General features: G+C 33.5%; 1 protein-coding gene and 1 long non-coding RNA gene across 3 annotated transcripts in view; one reads left to right on the top strand and one right to left on the bottom strand.

Moving 5' to 3' along the window:
* LOC138131967 (pseudouridylate synthase RPUSD2-like) overlaps positions 1–24,082 on the bottom strand; it is a 449,464-nt gene that overhangs the window by 391,152 nt on the left and 34,230 nt on the right. The window lies entirely within an intron of this gene.
* Positions 22,010–23,128, top strand: LOC138132125 (uncharacterized). Its single transcript, XR_011159990.1, has 2 exons — positions 22,010–22,943; positions 22,996–23,128. It is a non-coding gene; the product is annotated as an uncharacterized lncRNA (long non-coding RNA).

The following is a 24,082-nucleotide window of genomic DNA, read 5'->3' as shown; positions in this document are numbered from 1 at the left end:
ACTCTATTTCACTATCGCACATTTTGTTTGTTAAAAAATGTGAGCAAATGTCAATTTGGTTTGACTTTTGTGAACTAAAATTTAATACAATCTCAATCGTGCGCGCCTACTAAGTTTTAATATTTTGCCAAAATAAACGATAATATTACGGAGCGGAGGTTGATTTTTATTTATTTTTTATTATTATAATGTTGCTTGTTTTATTAAATGATTGATTGTGAATAAAATAGTACATAAACCTCGGCGAAAGTCCATTCCTGTGTCTCGAGAACTAGTTCACCTCGAGGGCAAGCCTCTCGGTAAACTATTGTTCTCTCGACAGGAATGGAACACTTTCCTCCTCGGTATGTAATATACTATTAAATCCACTACGGTAACATTTTAAGGTAATGATGTACGAATATATCTTTGTTTACATTGTATTTTAATATAATAATAAAAATTATTGATTTTTTTTGTTGGAAACATTTTTTCCATATTTTTTTCATGTACATTTAAACATCCTCGATAAGGTAGTAAATAGTTTGTACGTCATTTTTGGGACAGCCTGTACGTTCGCAATTTACGTAAAGCGCAATCGTTTTACCGTCTATGTGCTACAATTTGACACTTAGATGTCAAAATAACGTCTTTCTAAATACTGCTAACCGCTATATGACACTGCAATATCTCTCTAATAGATATAATAGAATCCAGATACGAGCCCCAAAGCCGTTCTAACAGTATAGTACAACTTCGATTTGACGAATTTTTGTTTCTCCGACAGGTAAGACGTGGGTTTACGTTAATGTCGTGTAGTGTGTTATGAAAATCCACATAATGCATTAATCACCAATAGAACTCTTTAAAATAAACATTTTATACATACTGAACTTTTTTTAATCGAATATTTTTTTACATTTTCTAACCTCTAATTTGACACTTCGCTCATGGGATGATCATGGATGATCATCAAATGGAACGAAAGAGTGAATGAAAATGTTTTTGTGCGGTAAAAACTTCACAGTTTTTTTAAGAAAGAACGATGGCTGTTCTAATACTACGAGTAAGAGTTATTTATTACTGTTTTTCATTCAAGTAATTCTTTTTTCGTGCTTCGTTATCAATGGATGTGTAAACACATAAGCGGGTATGAATTTTAGTGTTCAAATTATACTCTGTAAGAATTTGCGGAAAAAGTGATAAATAAAAAATTTTTTATTTTAACAATTCCTATTGGTGATTAAATTTATTACGTGGACTTCCATAACACCCGGTATATTCGAATTCCACAGGACTCTTCTTTTACAAACACTTTGTACATTACGTGGAAGCTATAAAGTAAAACATGTTTTATAAATTATAAAGCAAAATAAAATAATAAAATAATTGTTAAGTATGCCATGCCTATGTCAACATCATCTAATATTTCTCTTGACGAAAATGATAGTTTTTTTGAATTTAAATATCCTCAAGACTCAAGATTTCGTTTACGAACTACCCACTGGAAAATTAGTGATAAAGATTTAACCGACGCAGGTCCTTCGAACGTTAATATAAATCTTGACGAAAAATTCGGAAATGTCAAGAAATGTCAAAATACAATTTATGAAGATAAATTAGTTTTTCAATGTGAAGAGTGCAACAGAAACTTTAAAAATGAAAAGGGTCTTAAAATTCATAGAACAAGAATCCATGGACTAATGGGACAATCTTTTTTGTGTGAATCATTTTCCTCAAAAATTGATAAAACAAGAAGGAAAAATGAAACAATCCATCAATCTCTACCTACTTCCATGGACTATGAGAAACAATCCGGATCACAAGATAGTCAACCTGATGGATCTCAACGATTACGTTGTACTCTATGTCCTGGAAAATCATTTAAGGATAACAACAGATTGAAAATTCACGTAGATAAGTATCATGTCGATAATAATCTATCAACTTTTTCTACTTCTTCTTCAACCGATTCAATAACAAAATTGCTAATTAATTTGAAACTTCAGTTACCAACTATTAGAAGAATTCCAAAAGCTTGCAGACATTTAGCTGCAGATAAATTAAGTTCCATTATTAATAATTGTCTTTCGACCAAATCATCATCATCCTTTGAGAATCTTTTGCTTTTTTCGTATAGAGCTTTCAATGTAGCAGAGAAATCTGATAAGTCGTTGATTAAGCATATAAAAGAAAATCTTTCTAATTTTGAAGTACCTCAAATACGAACTGGTTCTAAGAAACGTACAAATTTATCATTAGCTAAGAAAGTAGAAGCAAAAGTAGCCGATTTTGATATCAGAGGAGCTGTTAAATTATTGTCCTCGGATGACTCATTAGCTTCATTCAACGAAGATGTTGCTGAAGAACTTAAAAAAAAACATCCTTCACCATCTCGCGAACTTTTTTTCCCAGACCCTTTCAAACCAGGAGACATTAGTTTAATAGTCAATGAGCAAAACGTTCGAGAAGCTATCAATTCATTTCCTGCCGGTTCTTCACCAGGTTTAGATGGCATGAGACCACAATACTTGAAAGATATCATATCTTTGTCAGCGGGTGAAGCAGGTCAGAAGGCACTAAGAGCTTTAACCAAACTGTGCAATTTTTTATTATCTGGGCAACTTCCTTCAGAAATCTGCCATTTATTGTATGGTGCGTCTTTATGTGCCCTTAACAAAAAAGATGGAGGAATTAGACCGATCGCTATCGGAAACTGTTTGCGAAGATTGACCTCAAAGCTAGCCTGTTTTCAAAGTCGAAATATTGTAAATTCGTATTTATCTCCACACCAACTTGGAGTTGCAACTAAACTAGGATGCGAAGCAGCAATTCATACCACACGAACCTTTGTTAATAACGATCAAAACCGTGGCAAAGTTCTTCTTAAATTAGATTTCAAAAATGCCTTTAACTCAGTCGAACGGGATTGTATTCTGAAAGAAGTCCAATGTCATACCCCACTTCTGTACCCTTATCTTTATCAATGCTATAGAAATCCTTCAACTTTATTTTTCGGTAATCATTTAATTTCTTCTTCTGTTGGAGCTCAGCAAGGAGATCCCTGCGGTCCCATGATTTTTAGTCTTGCCATTCAACCAATTATTTTATCTTTGGATTCTCAAATGAATATATGGTATTTAGATGATGGAACCTTAGCGGATTACCCAGAAGTAGTTTTATCCGACTTTAAGAAAGTTATAAATTTATCTCAGGAAATTGGCCTTGAATTAAACTTTAACAAATGCGAGATCTTTTGCTGTTCTGGAGACACAGATTTAAAAGTCATAAAGGAATTTCAAAATTTAGCACCAGGCATTAAAATCTGTGACCGAGAAAGTTTATCTCTTTTAGGCTCTCCAATCTTTGACCAAGGTTTCAAAAACACCGTCGAAAAAACTATAATTACAGTTGAAAATCTTTTAAACAAAGCTGAACTCCTTAACAGACACGTGGCTTATACTTTAATCAAAAACTGTCTTTTCATACCAAAATTTAATTTTTTATTAAGAACAACTCCATTTTGGAAATTTTCTAATTATGTTAATTCAATTGATTCTTCTTTAAAGTCTTGTTTAGAAAGAATACTTAATTTACGTTTAACTGATTTACAATGGCGTCAGTCCACTTTACCGATTAGCTTTGGTGGTCTGGGAATTCGTCGCATTTCCGATATTTGCCTCCCTGCTTTCCTATCTTCAATTAATGGGGTTAAAAAGCTTGTTTCTTTATTACTAAACTCAAAGGATAATGAGCTTAATATTCACCATTATGATGAAGCTTTAGCAGCCTGGGGTGTAGCAAATGAGAACGAAATACCTACAATTCCACAATTTCAGAAGAATTGGGATAATATTAATATCAAAGGAATAATTGCCAATGACTTAATCTTTAATTCACCTAGAGACTTGGCTCGTTTTAAAGCTTTGCAATGCAGAGAATCAGGATCTTGGTTACATGCAATACCTTCTCCTAATATTGGTACTCTTTTAGATAACACTTCCTTCCAAGTTTGTATTGGTTTAAGATTGGGTTGTAATCTTTGTACACCTCATATTTGCAAATGCAATGCGAAAGTTGACGAAATTGGCACCCACGGTCTAAGTTGTTTCAAAAGCAGTGGTAGATTTTCAAGACACACTGAAATTAATTCCATTATCAATCGGTCTTTAACTTCAATTCATGTGAATTCAACTTTAGAACCAAACGGACTGTCTCGGGATGACGGAAAACGCCCAGATGGGATGACTTTAGTACCGTGGATTAAAGGTCAACCTTTGGTTTGGGACGTCACTGTTGTAGATACACTTGCAGACAGTTACGTATTGAAATCATCTGAAGTCTCAGGTTCTGCCGCTGAAATGGCTTGCAAACGCAAACATAGCAAATATAGTTCAATCATTTCGTCAAACTACGTGTTTAAAGGTTTAGCATTTGAAACCTTAGGCCCTTGGTGCAAAGAAGCCATCGATTTCATTAATGTCATCGGAAACCGACTTATCGCGGAATCAGGCGATTCAAAATCAAAGAAATTCCTTTTCGAGAGGATTTCCCTTGCCATTCAACGTGGAAACGCTGCAAGCATTCGGGGCACTTTTCCAGATTCCGCAATATTATCGGAAATTTTTGTATTATAAAACAAAAATGTTTATGTAATTATGTTATAATATATGTAATAGCTATTTATTGTTGCAATTACATACGTTAATAAAATAAAATAAATAACTCAAATATTAAATTATAATAATTTACAGTAAACTTTATACACCTCGAGGTTAATAGTTTTTCCAGCACAAGTTTGATTGGACCTAACCACAATCTACTACCGCCCGGAGAAGTTTCTACAGAAGTTAAATTAATGATTCGAGTCAGTTACATTACAGGTGTAAACATTTAAAATACTGTCGACTGAAGATCCACGGTTAATTCGATTCATAAAAACAATTCAGTAATCAATGTGCGTCGCATAAAGTTTAAAATAGTTATTTATTGTATATTATGTGTTTTAGATAGCATTTTATCCATGCAAGAATGTTTAAACGTGAGTGCGAACGCACGAGCGTTTAATATATTCTTTTTTGTTCGTCAGAATTTGACAATTTTCTCCTGTGTGAACGTATTTTGATAACTGTCGCAACTTGTCAAAACGAAACGTCAATCTAATTTTAAAGATTTTAAGCGATTTGGAGCCTTAAGGTGCTCGTCGAACAAAAAAACGTTGTATTCAACTCGTTCGTGTGTAAATTGGGCCTTTTTTGGCACGAGTTCGTGTGTAAATTGGCCTACTCGTGCCAAAAAAAAACCCAATTTACACACGAACTCATTAAATAAACCACTATAAGTGGATAAAATGCGACTAAAACACGAATGCAATAAAACGTTTTATCCACAATCACAAACCAAAATTATTATTTAAAATATCACAAGGAATGTCCCTTCCGAATATCGGTGAAACTCAGAACGCGAGGTCCTGGTTGCTAAGTATATTTGTTGTTTATTTTTTCGTTTTACTCGGAAAAGTGTCGAAAAGTTGAGTCCTCAAGAAATCTTTGAAGAAGCCCAAGAAGCAACTCAGCGTTTATTACCAGAAAAGTCTAAAGAACATTACGAAAAAGAATTCGCTGAATTCAACAAGTGGAGAGAACAACGCCAAGTAGGGGTAATCAATGAGGAAGTCATGCTCTCATATTTTTATAGTAGTTTATTTGACGAGTTTGTGTGTAAATTGGGCCTTTTTTGGCACGCGTGGGCCATTTTAAAACGCGAGTGAAACGAGCGTTTTAAAATGGCCCACGCGTGCCAAAAAAGGCCCAATTTACACACGAACGAGTTGAATAGAACGTTTTTTTGTTCGACGAGCCCCTTAAAGGCTCCAAATCACTTAAACCTTTAAAATTAGCTTGACGTTTCGTTTTGACAAGTTGTGACATTTATCAAAATCCGTTCACATAGGAGAAAATTCTCAAATTCTGACAGTGTCGAACAAAAAAATATCTAGAAAACGTACGCAGCTTCATCAATGTGGAGCAAGTATTCTATGTTGAAGACTACAATAAAAATTCACAAAAAAATAAGTAATTATTCAATAAATCTGATTTGTATTAATTAATCTTCCATTTTCACTTATTTAGGGCCGGTTGCACCAACGTGAGTTAAATTAAACTAGAGATTAAAATATACGAAAACTAAACTAAAGTAACGAAGCATTTTAACCTACAGTTAACGTTAACTGCCGTTGGTGCAACCGGCCCCTAGTAGTTTATTCCACTAGTTAATACGGTTCACAAGAATAGATAAAAATCGTTTTAAAATGTGATTGTGGATAGGTAAATTAGTTATTTACACTACGAGAGAGAAAGGTAAAGCTTTTGTTCACGCGAATTGCATGAATGCAATTCAAGCGAATAAAAGCGGCCCTACTCTCGGGTGCTGTATTTGGTTTTGTTCGATACCTGACATAACTCCTTAGAAAATGAGTGTGTTACTTTATATTCAAAATTTTAAATAAAACTAAAATAAAATACAAGTCGCAAAATGTAGCTTGATACTTGAGAAATCAGATGCACAGTGAAATTGTGGGAAGTAGTAGGGAGAGACCACTGTAAACGAAGCCGTTGGAGGATTTTCGGTCTTTCTTGCAATTCGCATCTCTCATTCTATCTGCGCATCTGAAGTATCAAGCTACGTTGTGCGACCTGTAAATAAACCACATTTTCGGGAAGATCTGTTGCTATGGAAAAAAATAAAATTCAAAACAAACAAAGTTTTGTAAATTCAATAAAGTGATTGTGTACACGTTGTGGAAATGGATGTTGAAGAATTATATGTTCCTGATGATGTCCTGGAAGAGGAAAGTGCCGCGAAGTACCAAATGGTGCCTACGAAATCAAAATTACGATACCAGAAAGAACTGGAAATATTTACACAATGGCAGAGCGAGAAACGGATCAAGGGAAAAGACGAAAATGTTATGATGGCATATTTTAAAAATATAGGAGCAGCATGGTCGTGATATTCAATGTTGAAGAGTACACTGTTTGTATTTCAAAATGTTGACATCTTCAGGTAAAAGGTTTTTTAATAAGCCATTAGTTGTTTTGATATAATGAATAGTACAGGTTCACCAGTCTCACCTCGTCACCTCCTTTTTGAAAATAAAATGTAGAAACTATCAGCCGAAAAAAGCTGCAAATTTTTCAAGAAACGATGTTTGCAAGTTTTTACTCGAAGCGGCGGACCAAGAGTGGATCCTTCAGAAAGTTGTACTGATGACGGGCATATTCGGTGGCTGTCGTTATGATGAATTATGTGAAATGATGAATTGTTACAGTTATTATTGGTAGATATATAATTATTTTCAATATACAAATTATTTTTCATAAAATCGAATTTCAATTATGCGTGAGCAAAAGAGAATGAGCAAAAGTGAAACCTTCCCCCACTGGTAACCATGGATACAGACTCACTTTCTAGGAAGGTGTCGAACAAAAAATCTTGCTGTGCTATCAAATCCCTTAATTAAGTGTGCTTGTTCAAATATAAAGAACAATTAAACGGTATTCAAATCAATTTCTAGTTTGAATGTGCGTTTATTATCTCGGGATGAAAGTTAATTTCAATATATTATTTCGATTAGACACTAGGGTGTATTTAGGATATTAATACAATTGCAAAACCAACCGTATAATCTGCAACGGATATAATAAAATAAGAAAACAGTCATTTTGTAGGTAGATTTTATCAGGAGTTCGATATCAAATTCCACGTGACTAGCCTTGCCTGCATTAGTTCAGTGTATTTCAAGTTGCCTATACAGAAATAGTGGGGGTCAGTTATCAAGGATACGTGCCAATATCACATGAGCTTATAATTTTATTCCTCTATTCTATAAGTGGGCTATAAATCGAAAACAATGTGGGAAAATAAAAAGTTGCAAAATTATCTCGTCGGATTACACTCGAACTTTTTTCTCCAAACAATTTTCAGTTTTAACAACTCAAGCAATGTTGCCTTATAGAAATTTTACTCGAAAAACTGTCAGCTGAAAGAATTGTACGACTTTCTACTTTCGTTGATTAATCTTTTAATTCGTGACATAATGTACGGTCGGTGGACAAATAAAACTGGAACACTTAAAATTTAATTTATGTAAATCAGACCATTGAATTGTCAATATATTTGTCAGTGTCTATGTAATATGTCATACCAAAGTTAACCTATTTGTGATAAAGCCATAATTAAACGAGGCAAATTTGTAAATTTTGACTTATGTGAATGTCATTTTTGTCCCAGTTTTATTTGTCCATCGACTGTACCATCGTGATCATAAAAAACGACTACACTAGAAATAAATTTGTGCTGAGTAAATTTCATAACGTCATTGTGACAATTGAATTCCGCATTTAACAGATTTTCAAAAAAACCATTCTGCAAAGCCGAATACATGATGATGGTACCATTAGAAACATTGCTGCCGAACTGGGTGTTAGCACTAGCACTGTCTTGCGGGTGGATTTATTTTCACGGATTTGAAAATTTTATATATTGAGGTTGACAAACTTTGACAAATCTCGGTACGTTCACTCAACCTAAATTTTCAAAAAAATCTCAGTGGCGTCCCAAGTTAACTGTAGTCGTTTTTTATTATCACGATGGTACAAGATAATTATTATATATGTATGTTACATTTTGTTGTTTATCCAAAATCCATAATAAAACAGTACTTTATTTAACGAGTGGGTTTTAATTTAACGCGAGTGAAACTCGCGTTTTAAACTGGCCCACTCATCCCATAAAGAGCCCAATTTACACACGAACGACTTGAATACAACGTTTTTTTTTTTGTTCGACGAGCCCCTTAAAGGCTCCAAATCGCTTAAAATCTTTAATATTACCTTAAAGTTTCGTTTTGACAAGTTATGACATTTATCAAAATCCGTTCACACCGGAGAAAATTCTCAAATTCTGAGTGTCGAGCAAAAAAAGTTTTTTTCTTTGTTATAATGAGATTTCTTTTCTTTTATTACTCCAATAAAATAAATCACTAATAGCCGTTTGCACCATCGTAGTTTAAAATTAAGAAGAGCTTAAAACATTGGTTACAATTATTAAAATCGTAGCAACAATTGTTTTTAAGCTTGGTTTAAAAATAAGGAACGCCGGTGCAAACGGCCATAATTAACATTTTTAAATTAGCCTTAAAAGCAAATAATGCTAACAAATTGACGATCTTTTTGGGACCGAGTTTCTCCAAACTCCATCTACTTACCGAAGACGCCCTAAATTGGCTACAACAAATTAAAAACACATAATTTACCATAATTATTTTGTGAATTTCGAATTTTAGTTACATACATATACAGAATGTCTCAGCTACGACTTTCGAGCTTAATAACTAAGTTATTTTCCAGCGGATTTTTGTGAAATTTAAAATGCCGATATTTTAGACGGTGAAGAATAAAATCCCATTAATGCAATCACCCTAGTCTTAAAAACGTAATTTTTACATGCCTTTTTAAAATGTTGAATCAATTAAGATTTGCATAAAAAATTGATCGTCAATAAAAAATGCTGTAGGGAAAAACTCGTCCTTGAAAGACATCTGGTTTGCAAGAAAAAAGCAAAAAACTGTGTTAAACGTGGCTGCAAATGCAAAAACGTAGACGCGTATGAAACAAACGCGCAATTTTGCAGATTTTGGGTCACCCCTTTTCGCACAAATGCAAGTGACATATTTGACGTTTATCTTTCTAACCTTACAAACACTTACAAAGTTAAAGACAACATTTGGACGTAATTTATTATACTGGATGCTTTAATTCTTCCATAAAGGACTAAAACACGATCGGGATATTTTAGCAAGGTAATTTAGTTCACGTACGCTTCCTGTGTCTTCAAATAAATTGACGACTCTCTTAACCTTACATTTTGTAAAGCCTACATTTGGATAGTGTTCCACGAGAAAACGAACTGTCAACGGTGTCATTGAAGTTCTTACGACACTCTCCATAGGCAAAATGTTTTTCCTTTTTCATCAACATTGAAATTTCTGCCTTTGTAGTCTATTTTTAGAGTATTTTCAATAAATTTTCACAATTTGACGTTTCTAATAAAGCGCGCCCAATTTTGACACGACTTTAAAGGGTATACAAAATGTTGCTTGGCAATTAATCATGAACTGTTTCAAATACCTTCAAATTTTACGTTAAATTTTTAACGACAAAATCTAACTAATCTTTTCGTTGAATCAGACAAGTGATTTACTTAACTGTTTGTTTAGACCCCTATTTTTTAATGTTTAACAATCTAATGATAATCGCGCATAATTTTCGATAAAGGAAACATGTGTTAAAATTATTTTCGAGTAAATTGCAAAATTTAACAAAATAGTTATTTTTGTATTACGTGCGCAAAATGAGTGTTTTTTGTTGGCGCATGAGAATGAGTTTTTGGTCGATTTGACTTGATAACGATGCAAAAATGTCACGTTTTTTTGACAGTTGTAGAAAAATTATATTTTGGCTCATTTTTGTAAACAGCGGCTGGAAATTTTAATTATACGTGTAGCATGTTCTATGTTTTACCTCTATTTTCAGTGTGTATAACAATTTTTTGCTTTAAAGTAAAACTCTTCAAATAAACCGTAAAAATTCAAGTGATGCGTTAATATTGGAGTTCAGTGTATATTTAAATAGTTATTTTTGTATTAAGTGCGCAAAATGATTGTTTTTTGTTGGGGCATGAGAATGAGTTTTTGGTCGAGACCGTCAGGTCGAGACTTCAAACTCATTCGAATGCGCCAACAAAACAATCATCTTTCGCACGAAATACAAACACTATTTTTTCTACAACAGCATTTTAAAATTTTTGAATTTTTTTATTTTTGTAAAATTTTCCTTGGATGCTAAAATATTCGTCAAAAAGTTTCCGTGGGTGCTAAAATATAACTATTTTAGCATCCAAGAAAACTTTTTGACAAATATTTTTTCACTATCAAAAATGACATACTCTGTGACTTGATAACGATATAAATGTCACGTTTTTTTGACGGTTGTAGAAAAAATAAATAAAAATACGGTAAAATAAATACATTAAATAAATAAAGAGATTAATTTGAAATAACAAATAAGTATTCTAACCCATATGGAATAGTGAATAAATTCTTTTACGGGTTTTGGCAAGCATTTTTTTTTTCAGTTCAACATTGTTTTTTTATCGTACATCAAAACGAATTTATTCATTCTATTGTCTTCCATCTACGAGATTCAACCGCAATTCGATTTTCCATGTAAAGGTAATTTACCCAATATCGGCGTCCCTTTATTTCTTATTTATCACAGTCTCCACATATTGTGCATATATTTTCTTTCGGGCTTCCTTTCCTATGTATATGTTTTTTTCAAATATTAACCGAGTAACACTTTCCAAAAATTCATGTCATTCCTCATAATAAAAAAAAATCACGAATTCTGCACGAATAAAAATTTGATATCTTTATTTTAAACATAGTCTTGTATTCTCATTCTAGAGAGAATTGTTTCTTATTAAGAATAATCTATATTATTTTTATCTTATTTTGACATTATAATTCTACTGAGTGCCCCAAAATTCACGGAACAATGAGGCAATGTCAACTCATGTTAGAAAATAATGAGAAAAATAATAAAAAAATTCTATACCTCTTAGATTTGAAGATATGGGGGCTCAAAAGGTGCAGCTTTGATCTCATTTATTTTAAATATTAAAAAAGATTTTGACTATTTGTCTTTTACTAGCCAGTGACCTAATAATTCTGAACGATTGTGATCAAGTTTGCAATTATTTTCTTCATCATTTCCAGCATTTCCAAGTAGTAATTTTATGTTCGTTTTACCTCAAATAGCGTGCGGCAACATGGCTTTGATTTTTCCCTTTCATTTCCATGGATACAGCTCTCAGCACTTGTACGCTGTTTTTTTGAAATCAAGTATACTAGAATGCAAATAGATGTCCGTTTCGTGTCACAATATGGCGGTACCCACGAAACAGTGTTGCTATGACACGTCCCTTTTGCCAGTAAAACCTGTCATTAATTTTATATGAAAAATATTACAATAATGGTTAATTTAGACGAACTTAAGCGATAAAGAGTAGCAAATAGAGATCGACAAAGACGTAGGCCAAGAAGAAAGAGATCTCGAAAATGAGCGTAGAAGATAAAATTATCAGCAAAGTGATAGCGAAAGAGAGACACATAGAGAAAGAAGCCGTTTGTCACAGAAAAGAAGAATAGAATAGAGATGTCACATAATCAAATAGTAATAATTAAATAATTTGTAAATATTTTATTGCTCCGTGCGTAAGCACGGGCCGTTCCACTGATCAACATAAAATACTATATAAGCTGAGGGTTTAAACTGAAAGATTTCTTTTGTCCATAATATCCAACATAAAACACTCAAATTATAATTAGACGTGCCTTAGCGTGAAGAGTGTAAGAGCCCAACCTGACATTTAATAAAATAAGAAATGTATGGTAAAATTTGTGGTACAAGATTGGTTTATGATGAGTATAATGTGGATAGAATTTGAGCCAGGCGAGGAAGGTGTTGTGTCAGTCTGTACATAGTTGTTACGTTGTTAGATAAACGAATTACTATACAGGGTTATTCACGAGAGACTTACGACGAAAATTTCGTTATATGCAACCCAAAATCCAAGAAACTCCTAGAACTTGATATTTTGTTTAATTCGAAATAAGGTAGCAATCCAAGTAGCTTGGCGAATAAGATTAATCATGACACTTTCTCTTTATTGAGGTTATGAGCAAAAGTTAATAACGGGTGACTATTAAAATTTTCACTTAGGGTTGGCTATGCATGATTCTTTGTTTTCCGTTGCACCTTAGACACTGACAAGTTTGACATTTCAATAAATGTTTTTTCTCTTAATTGGGTTATGTTTCAATTGTACTGACTGACATTTGTCGTTCGTTCTTGCGTGCGTCTAAAGTAACAGAAAAAATAAAAACTCGTTATAAATGTGAAAACTGACATGACAGACAATAAGGGCCAGCAATCGTTGATTTCAGTATTACTTTTTATAAATTTAGGAAGCTAGAAACCATTGGAAATTGTAGTTTCGGTTGCAAACAACGAAATTTTCATCGGAAGTCTCTCGTGACTAACCCCGTATACCTACATTGTGTCCCAGTACTCGTTCCCCAGAGAAAACTGACCAATGCCGACGACAATCTAGATCGCAAGAATGCAAACGAAGAAAAATTAATAGCTTGCATAACAAAGTTGTGAGACGTCAAACATTCACCAATTCTAAGATAAGAGAGAAAATAAACAAGAGCAACATTTTACACTTGTAAGAATGGATAATTTACCAACTTTAATGCTAAACGCGACGCCACTGGTACGCAAATTTTTCGTTGAAATGTCAAACAAACGTCAGTTTTAAAGCAACGGTGTTTGATGTTAACCTTGAAAAAAGTTGTCAATTTCGGCAAAGTTTACGACGCTTCCTGTAACTGTAAGCAACAATTATCCCAGACTTAAGGCGGCCTTACACCAAGGCAACAATTGGCAACATGTTGCCTGCAACATTTTTTAGTAATGTTGCCAGTCATTTATTGCACGAACGGGTTTAAAATACAATCGAAGTAGGAGGGAGTATTTTAAAAGATGTGAGTGCAACAAAGGAACTTTCGATCGTGAGATCATCGCACCCGTTTTAAACTTAAATTTGTATAAAATAATTATTATTGAATCAATATTTTACGAATAACCAAAATCATTTGAGAACCACGTCGTTTAGCAATCTTCTAAACAATGTTTCCAACAAATTGTATTGTTGTATTCTGACAGTTCCGTGCCGTAAAAGCGTGCACTAAAAGTTTTACGGCACGATTCCGTCAGTTCACTAAACGTCAACTTTGACAACGATTTTTAGTGCAAAAAGTGGCTACTTTTTACACGATCGTAGATAAAATGAGTTTTATCATTGAAGATAAAGCATTAATAATAATAATAATAATTAATATTCAAGCTTCTCATGCATGGCTTAAAAAATCAAATATTCGTCCTGAGACTGAGGGTTTTATATTTGCAATACAAGATCGTGTTATAAATAGAAGAAATTATAAAAAACACATATGCGGTTTGCAATCGATCATTGATAAATGTAGGATTTGCGGAACTGAAGGGGAAACCACTGAACACATCATTTCTTCTTGCACCGTTTTGGCTCAAAGCGAATATAAGAAACGTCATGATATTTTCGCAAAAATTATACACATGAATTTAGCAGATAAATTCAACTTATTAAAGGATACACAACCACATTATACAGGGTGCCCCAAAATTCGCGGAACAACTTAGCACTACGTTGTTAAGTAGTCACTAAAATATCAGGTAAAAATGTTTAAAAAAATCAATCTTCTTTTTTGTAGAAGATATGGACCTCTTTGTTACACTAAATGTGGCAACATAAAAAACATTCTATGTATCCAAATAGTCTGCAAATATTTCATTTTTGTTGTATCCATGGAAATGAGAGCGAAAAATCAAAGCCATGTTGCCGAACGTTATTTGAGGTAAAATGGGCATAAAATTACTATTTGGAAATGCTGGAAGTAATGAAGAAAAAAATTGCAAACCTGATCACAATCGTTCAGAATTATTATGCCACTGGCTAGTAAAAGATAAATAGTCAAAATCTTTTTTAATATTTAAAATAAATGAGATCAAAACTGCACCTTTTGGACCCCCATATCTTGAAATTTAACAGGTATAGAATTTTTAAATTATTTTTCTCATTATCTTCTAACATGAGTTGACATTGCCCCATTGAGTTGTTCCGCGAATTTTGGGGCACCCAGTATTTATAATTAAAGCAGAAAGTTGTTTGGAAAATGACAATTACAAATTCTGTTTTGATCGTACAGTTTTAACTGACATTCATATTCATATAACGGGTGACTATTAAAATTTTCACTTAGGGTTGGCTATGGATCATTCTTTGTTTTCCGTTGCACCTTAAACACTGACAAGTTTGACATTTCAATAAATGTTTTTTCTCTTAATTTGGTTATGTTTCAATTGTACTGACTGACATTTGTCGTTCGTTCTTGCGTGTGTCTAAAGTAACAGAAAAAATAAAAACTCGTTCAAAGCCAACTGCAAGTGAAAATTTTAATAGTCACCCGTTATAATATACCAAGCGACAGATATATTGCCGGAAATTTTTTCGAGCAGTCCTCACACACGAGTCTTTGTAGCAAGAAAATTACACGAGGGCGCTAGCCCGAGGGTAATTTTGAGCGACAAACACGAGTGTTGGACTGCAAGAAAAAATTTCTGGCGATATATATCTGTCCCGAGGTATATTCGGAAGAGAATCGCCCGAAAAATTTTTTCCCTAGGGCAATTATATCGGAAATTTTCCCTGGGAAAATTTCCGCTTAATTAAATTGTGATTGGTTGCTATTCAAACAATTCGGAGTTGTGATTTGTCAATATAAATCATGTGACATTTGAGGGCGATTCTTAGCATAACAGACCAGACATTATTATTTTCAATAAACAACAAAAGCAAGCATATCTTTTAGATATAGCTGTTCGAAATTCACACAATATAACACAGACATACGAGTATAATACAAAAATTAATGAATATTTAGAACTCTCCATTGCAATGAGAAATCTTTGGTGTTTAGAAAAAATTTCGATTTTACCACTTATAATTTCAGCAACGGGAATAGTACCGCAATCTCTTTTTAAAAATTTAAAAATTTTGGACTTAGAGAACACATTGGTGGTTGAAATTCAAAAAGGTATATTATTATACTCATGTCATATCGTGAGGAAATTCCTTAAAAAAAGTCAAAATATGGAGGCGAGACGCCAGTAATTATGTTGATAAGCACTGCACTATTACTTGATAGTATTATCCGTAATAGTGTATGTACTCCGGCAAAATTGCCCTGCCGCCGGGTGGTGGAGGGTTAATTATTAAAAATTAATTAATTAATAATAGATTTTTCGAGAGGTTCACAACCAATAAAACGACCGTATACAGGGTTGCGATTATGTATGCAATCGGCTCCGTCCTGCTAAAATGGTTTAAGCTAGAACCCTGAATTCTTATATAGACTTAGGACTCATTGAAAGCTACTTTTCAAATGTTTTGAAATATATTTTTTCTACAATCGATATACAGGGTTATTATAAATGTTTGTAGTCCAAGTAGGCCATGAATTTGTGCCGTCTTCTTTCGATTGTGCACTGTATCTAGTGGAATATTGGCATGAATGAGCTCCTGACCAACTGAAACTGTAAAAGTCACTGTCAATGTCAAATCACTGATTACCGCATTTTTTTCCTTAGAATCAAAATAAGTCTTTAGTAAAAGTTAAGAGTGTTAAGACCATAGACGACGACGATGAGTATACAACAGTGATCAAGGTTAGGTTAGTAAAATTCTGTAAGTTTCAAGTAAATTTATTTTCAGGTTAACTGTTCTCTTCCAAATTCTCTCTTCTAATTATCAGTTTCTCCTAAACACATTTTTTTGGGATAAAAAGGATTTTTAGGATTGCAATGGGGTACACCGTGGAACAGACTACTTTCATCATTATTTCATTTTATTAAAATGGTGTACGAGATTAAAACAGAATGCAATCATGTAAGGATCAATATCTCGCAAAGTTTCCTAATTTAGAGATAGAGGAACAATCTTTAATGACCCACATTCGATGGATTGTGAATGAACAAAACTAGAGATGTTTCAAAGGAAAAGTCATCGAGAAGGCTTCAAGTTGGTGAAGATTTGAGAGAGAGAATGGAACAAAATCCCAGAACATCATTGCTGAGACTGTCAGCACAGTCAGGTGTACCACTGAGCACATGTCAGAAAATTGTGAAGAAAAGATTAAATTTGCTCCCTTATAAAATGTCATTGTTTCAAGAACTGAAACCAGCTGATTATCCACGTCGTGTTGCATATTGCAGCTGGTTTTTAAACAAAATGAATGATAACAGAACTTTGGATTTGTCATTCTTTTCAGACAAGGCATGGTCCTGCTGTAAGTTCATAACCTGATTGTAGTAGTCAGGGGACGTTAGAACTAATAAGTATACCTCCTCTTCCATATTTGTTACTGATTTCGTTAATGACTATTCCAGATTGAATCAACACATGCACGGAACCTGTCTGACGTCGCCCATCTTGTGTATCCTGCCCCTCCACATTATAACATTGGAAATCATTTAATGCACATCAACAACAATAAAACCTTGCTGGACAGTTAAATAGCTTTAATTTGTCATTTCAAAAAGTGTCAATGTAACTGCACCTTTACCGTCATTATGATTGATAATTTCAAAAAAACTGTCAAATTAACTTAAGCTTGGTTATGAGTAGCTAAGGTATGGTTTAGAAGTTCTGACAACTGAATGACACATCTGCCCAGTTTTCCGTGTCCCCAATAGTACCTATGTTTCCTCGAAACTTATTAAAACAAAAATGATTCATCAGTACCCATTGAATAATTTAACAGCAACAATTCAGTTCTACACACCTGTGGTTGAACACCAGTGGATAAATTTACGGTTGGTTTCAAAAAAAACGGGAACTGTCAGAAAAAGTTCTGTCAGATTTTATTAAATTTTTATAGTTTGAAACGACCTTTTAGAATTTAGGTTAAAAAACTGCACTTATGTGTCAGATATACTACTGCCAAACAGACACAAATTGACATAAATTGACAAATTAAATTTCCAATTCACATTAGGTCAAATTTCATTTCCCGTTTTTTTTGAAGCCAACTGTACAAAACTGAAATAAAGAAAATTAAATTTTATTGTCCGTATGAGATGAATTGAACCATATGAACTTTAAAGTTCACTTTGGTAACAAATCCCATCTTGATGGATTTTAGTCACTGTTACTAACGGTATTAAAACGTTGGAACAATTTCTTTAAACGAATCTTCACTGTTGTGGTTAATAATTAAAAGAATTTTTTGAAGGTAAACAGAACATCCTAATGTCAAGAATAATAATTAATCTACTTCGTATCATTTTCGTATGGAACTATGGCACGGCAAAAGAAAAAATTTCATTTGTTTTCATGGGCTCGTTGACTACAAACATTTATAATAACCCTGTAGAAAGTAGGTCTTTGCGCTTGCATTTGACAACGCAAAGTTGACGTTTTCCGAGGACTGTCACTTTGTCGTTCACGCATGACAAAATGTACAAAACGCTCGCTCTCCGAATTTTTTGTTAAAATCAGATGTCCAGTGATTATTGTAACTAGTGACAACGAATAAACAGAAAGAATTGTTGTGTCGGTGTTCTTTGTGTTTTTAGAAAAAACATTGCTCAAAAGCCTGTAGAAGGAAGGGAAACTGTTGAGGAAGCGTTTTCGTGTACACCTCCCGAAATTGTAAGTGCAGCAAAAGAACCAGAATGCACACTTCCAGAGCATGAATTGCTTTTCAAAAACTGTAATTATTGTACTTTTAATGTGAATATTGTGAATAATTAGTTTCTGATTTTAAGAAGGTATTACATTGATTTGGTCCAAATAAAATAATATGTAGTAGTCATGGTTGCGATTGTAGAAAAAATCTTGTGTGTTGTGAGCGCAAATGTACTATTCCGGACACGCAATCTTGGCCACGACTGACATTTAACTGACAAATGTGTGTGAACTGGCCTTTATTGAATATAACCCAACTTTTGACTCGATAATGCCGTTTCCCTGCTTTTTTGATGTCACAAGAAAAACTTCAAAGTGATTGTTAATAATTGTCATTTATTAATGACACTAATGACTGGTTTACATCATTTTTTTAGAAATGTCTAAAAAATGTTGGCCAATATTCCGTGTCCGGAATAGTAGGTACATTGTCGATTTCGAGAAAACTAAACCTATTACATATATCATTTAATTCTAAAAAATAACCTTTTAATGATGCCCCATTTAACCCATGCTCCCATTTAAAAAAATCAAGTTGGCTTTGTATTTTGAAAACTTATGGATATTTTTTTGTTTTTACTGTCGCGAGCAATAAATTTCGGTCGTCAAGATCATTCTCTGACGCAACGGAAAGTGCTCTATGTGAAACGGGCATAACTTCTAATAAATTCCATTTGTCTTGTCTTGTCAAGATCTTGTCAACTTTTTGGAAATCCCAACTGGGTTGCCACCCTAGTTTCTGACACATCCGTCTTTATCAGGGAAATAGTTTATACTCTGTTAAAATACGATATTGGGGCCACAATTTTGAATGTTTAGAATAAAACTTTGACAATTTATTTTTGATTGAGGTTTTATTGACATTGGCCTTAATTAAACAGGCAAAATTTTTAACTTGACAGTAGCGGGAAATTTCAAAATGACCTTGACGACCAAGATTTAATGCTCGCGACTGTAGGTAGGAAATATAATTAATAAGATATTTGACCATTCATTAATATTCACACTTTTTGTGATCAAGAGTGAAACAAAAATTCAATTAAATATGGTGCTGGACAATTAATAAATACAACTACATATATACCATTCACGATGTTTTGGCATAAGGGGAGGCTATGATTTCATTTTTTAACGTTGGATACATGTTTGATTTCTGTCATCGCTACTGTCACTAAAGTGCCTGACATGCGGACCTATCAAAATGAAAGTAACATGTTGCCGAATTTACCGTAATCATAATTAAGCGACTTTAAACCGTATTGATGATGTTTGTATTAGCCTGCAGAACTAATTTACAGTAAGTTACAATGAAGTCAAGTTTTTTTTTTTGTGTATAAATTAAATCGTAGGTGAGTACAAGATAAATATGTAGCACGGATAATGAAGGAAGAAACAACGACCCAATTGAAATGGCAAGGGGCACTTCGCGAGTTGTGAATTTATGGCTCGAGTCTATTTTGAAATGTACTCCTGAAATTTGCCAACATTTTTGTAGATATTGGAAAGAACTTATTTCGGAAGATTGGGCAAAATTAATGTGAAATCTTTCATTTGAAAACGTTCTTCCTTTAATAATTTCATTAGGAGAATCTGACTCGGAATTTGATTTGGATTTAGATGCAGGTAATGATGATTCAGAATTTTCTAATGAAATTATGGAAGTTGAATAGTTTTGTTCTTTTTGGTCATGGACGATGGGTGTGTAAATATTTTGCAGAAAGATTGGAATAAAGTAAGGCTTAATAAGTAGGTACAAGATTTTATACAATCTAGTTCTAGGAATGTTTTAGTTAAAATGAAAAATTTATTGAGAAGTTACTAACTGGTTGGTTAAGACACTGTATAGGTGGGTTATCTAAAGTGGTGCATAAATTAACAGGAGCCACTTCATCTTTCGGTCCTGGTCCCTACTATTCTGTAGTCTGTTCAAGTCAGTTCCCTATTTTGTTAAATTGGATTAAAAATGTGTGAGTATTTTATATTGCAAACTAGTAAAATTGACAACAATGCACTAGACAATGACGCAGTTTATAACCTCAAACTTAGAAAAAAATAACCTAATTCAACAGACAGCTTTACTGCCAACTTAAATGCACTTTTTCCATGGCCTCCCCTTATGCCAAAACATCGTGAATGGCATATACCGTGAGTTTTTTATTTGACTGAACATAGGATTCATGGATCTGTAAGTTTGGTTGCCTATTTCAAATGAATTGACTTGTCCATTTTAGAACTGAACAGAGCCATTTTACATTGTATGTTCAGCGAAATAAAAAACGCAGTGTATGTAGTCCTACTAGGCTGTATTAAGCCTGAAACGACATACTCGTACATACGTGTTCAAGACCCGCTTGTTGTTCGAAAAAATGGAGAAATGAACGTAACTGCGACGTCTGTTCCATTTAGTTGTTAAATATTCAGAAAAACTGCAACTTTAAAATAATATCAAAATTTAAACTGGAAGTAAATGATCATACCAAAGAGAAGTTAACGATAAAACACAATGTTAAGTATTATTAAGTTCAGTACTTCCAGATTTTAAAGTAATTTTATTTCTCCTGACCAAACTGTATTTTCATTCATAATAAAATATACTGTTCGTAGGTTAATACTATTCAGTGTGAATAGCAAAGTAAATAAAAATAGAAAAAATTTGCTTCATTATTATCTGTTATTCGTAATTATGTTAATAAGGAAAATAATTAAAGCACCTATACAACAAGTTTGAAAGAAAAAAAACGCAAATTTTACACACAAAATAATGACTAAGATAAACCTAGCAGCGTGAAACAGGTATATTCACATTATTACAGGGAAAAGATCATTAAAACACGATCCCTAATAAAAGTGGGTTACACTTTGAACCTAATAAACTTGGAATTACGACCGTTCGAAACTTCGCATTGCTCAAAAACGAGCATTGTTAATGCCAATTTTGCCTTGTCGAATTGCTGTGGGTTTTGTGCTTGGGTGTTAAATTCGGTTCAGACACAGTGGGTACCGTCCTGCTTTAGATCATCCTTGTTAACGTGGACTCCCACCATGATTTATGGATACCGCTACAGTACAGTCAGGGTCATATGTAATGTCGTCGTGTGGTGATGTATAATGGTGGACAAGAAATTTCGTCCACAACTGTCATTCCACTCAGGTATGCTGTAATACAGCCTTTAGGAAAGAATAACCTCACTTCACATTTTGACATGTGTCAATCAAATTGTGTCTGTGCTTATAGGTGACAGTAATAAATTTCAAATTTTAATTTGCAAACGTCAATCGCAATGACAATAAAGGTTAAAGTACAGCCAATTTTTGTGAAATGACAGGAAAAGGGCGAACGAAATTTTTTGGCCGGAATAGTACTTTTCAAGATATCACACGAACGCTGCAACCAAATATACGTTTGACATAGAGACCAAAGACGCTTTGCAACTGGGGATTTTAAACGTAAAAAGTTGTGATATGAATACAGAGTGATCAACAAGAATCCAAATCAGAGCAAGCGTTGCAAATTATCGGTCACGTCGTAGTAAAATCATATGCACATAATCGGTGAAAACATGGGCGTAGACAATTTATGGTCTCAAACGCTATTTAATAAAAAATGATACCTTATGAATTTTAGACGTTGGAATTATAATTGTGCATTTTATTATTATTATAAGATAAGGGAAACAATTTATAAGATTAACAAGAGCAACATTTTACATTTGTAAGAGTAAGTAAATTATCATCTTTATTGCCAAACGCGACGCCACTGGTACGGAGATGCTTCGTTGAAATGTCACATTTCAAAATTCAAGGTTGTTGTTGTTGACAATTTAAGTGATTTAACCTAGAAAACAAATCTTCGATTTCGGCAAAGTTTACAGACGTTTATTGAAGTTGTAAGCAATAATTATCCCAGAATAAGTTGTAAAATGGGTTTTACCATTAAAGAGAAGGCATTTTTATTAGATTATTTTCGAAAGAGGGTGAAACAAGAAAATGAAAACTGGCTTTACTTTGTACCCCCTTACACCGAAGAATTTCAAGCCAGATGTCTGAACCTGATGGTATTGGTTATCAACAAGTTTATCAATGTCTTAAAATTATAGTGCCTAATTTTAACACATCATAATCCATCATTAAGAAGAAGTCAGGTCAGTCCTTAATTCAAATTTTAGAAACGGTGCAAAATGTTTGACAAATTATCAAGGAACATCCCTCAACTTTCGTAAGGCGTTTAAGACAGCAAGTTAAATTGTGTTATGGCACTTATCAGAAAATTTTTAAGAAGGATATTAATTTGTTTCCCTTTGTGTGTTGCAAGAAATAAAACCCACACATTACCTTAAACAAATTGACAGCTTCATAAGGGTTTTTGAAATTATGAGAGGCAAGTTTGATTCTGTCTGGACCACAATGGAGAACATTTTGAGCAGTTTTTGTGAAAACTTATTTTTTGACCTTGGAGTAATTTAAATGTTTTAAACACTGCTAGAAAAATACGAGTAAGTTCTCAATTACCCAAAAATTAGAGAATAATAACTTTTACACTTACAGAAAACAACAAAACAAAGAATTGTGAAAAATAATTATTTTTAAAATTTTGTAACTCAAGATTGTGCCTTATGAAGGAATTTTGTGTAACTGTGTGTTTTTTCCTTAATCAATAATAAATAATAATTAATTATAACTTGCTTTTAAATCTATTATTCATGAATTACAAAAAATTTATAAAGGCAATTAATAATAGATTTTTGAGAGGTAGGGAACCAACAAAACGAGTTGCACAGCAAGTAAATAAAAGCGGCTGATTCATGATGGAAATACGTTTCGATAAAACAAAAGATGAGGTAGCACTCTTGATTTGGTTTCTTGTTGATCACTCTGTAGTCTCTTTTGGTCCGCACGTCAGATAAATGTAATGTTGACTCAAGTTGCAAAAAACCACTTGTCATTTACAACAGCATTTTTTCAATATTTTTGAACCAAATAAAGACACAAAGGTACCAGAAAATCATAGTTTGGATTGAATATTTTCCATATAAGTACTGTTTTAAAATACATCATTTCAAATGACTAATGCCATAAAAGTGCTGTTGCAAAGGCAAAGTGGTTTTTTGCAACAATATTAGGTATACAGGGTTATTCGCGTAAGATGACGAGCCTGACCATTCAAAAATGCAACCCAAAACACAATTCACAAGCGCATAAAACATAGACAGCTTTTAACGTCAGCCTAATGAATGTCAAGTTCTGACAGAAAAATACCTCAAAATATGATTTAATAACAATAATAAGCAATTAAAATCGCAAAATTAATGGGTAATGTTACGATTTAAATCGCCGCGCGATTGTAAATCTTCGCGATTTTTCTAGAATGTTCTAGAATCCATCGCGACGGAAACGTACTCGGACTACCGCCGAAAAATCTGCGCACAGAGGGGGTGGAAGCTATAAATCGGGGGAACCAGAGACAGAACGTGGAATTTTTCACGACCTTTTGCCGGGGAGTGTTGTCAGTGCCTGGGGAGAGTCAAGGGGACAGTGATCGAGTGAATTTGCAGGGCCGACGAGACGACGTAGTGGAGTTCACGAGGGCCGTTGGAGACGATTCGTCTAAGTACCGCCGCCCACATCGCCAAGC

The sequence above is a fragment of the Tenebrio molitor genome, chromosome 5, assembly GCF_963966145.1.
Source record: "Tenebrio molitor chromosome 5, icTenMoli1.1, whole genome shotgun sequence".
Lineage (NCBI taxonomy): Eukaryota > Metazoa > Arthropoda > Insecta > Coleoptera > Tenebrionidae > Tenebrio > Tenebrio molitor.
This window is presented reverse-complemented; position numbering and strand designations above follow the sequence as displayed.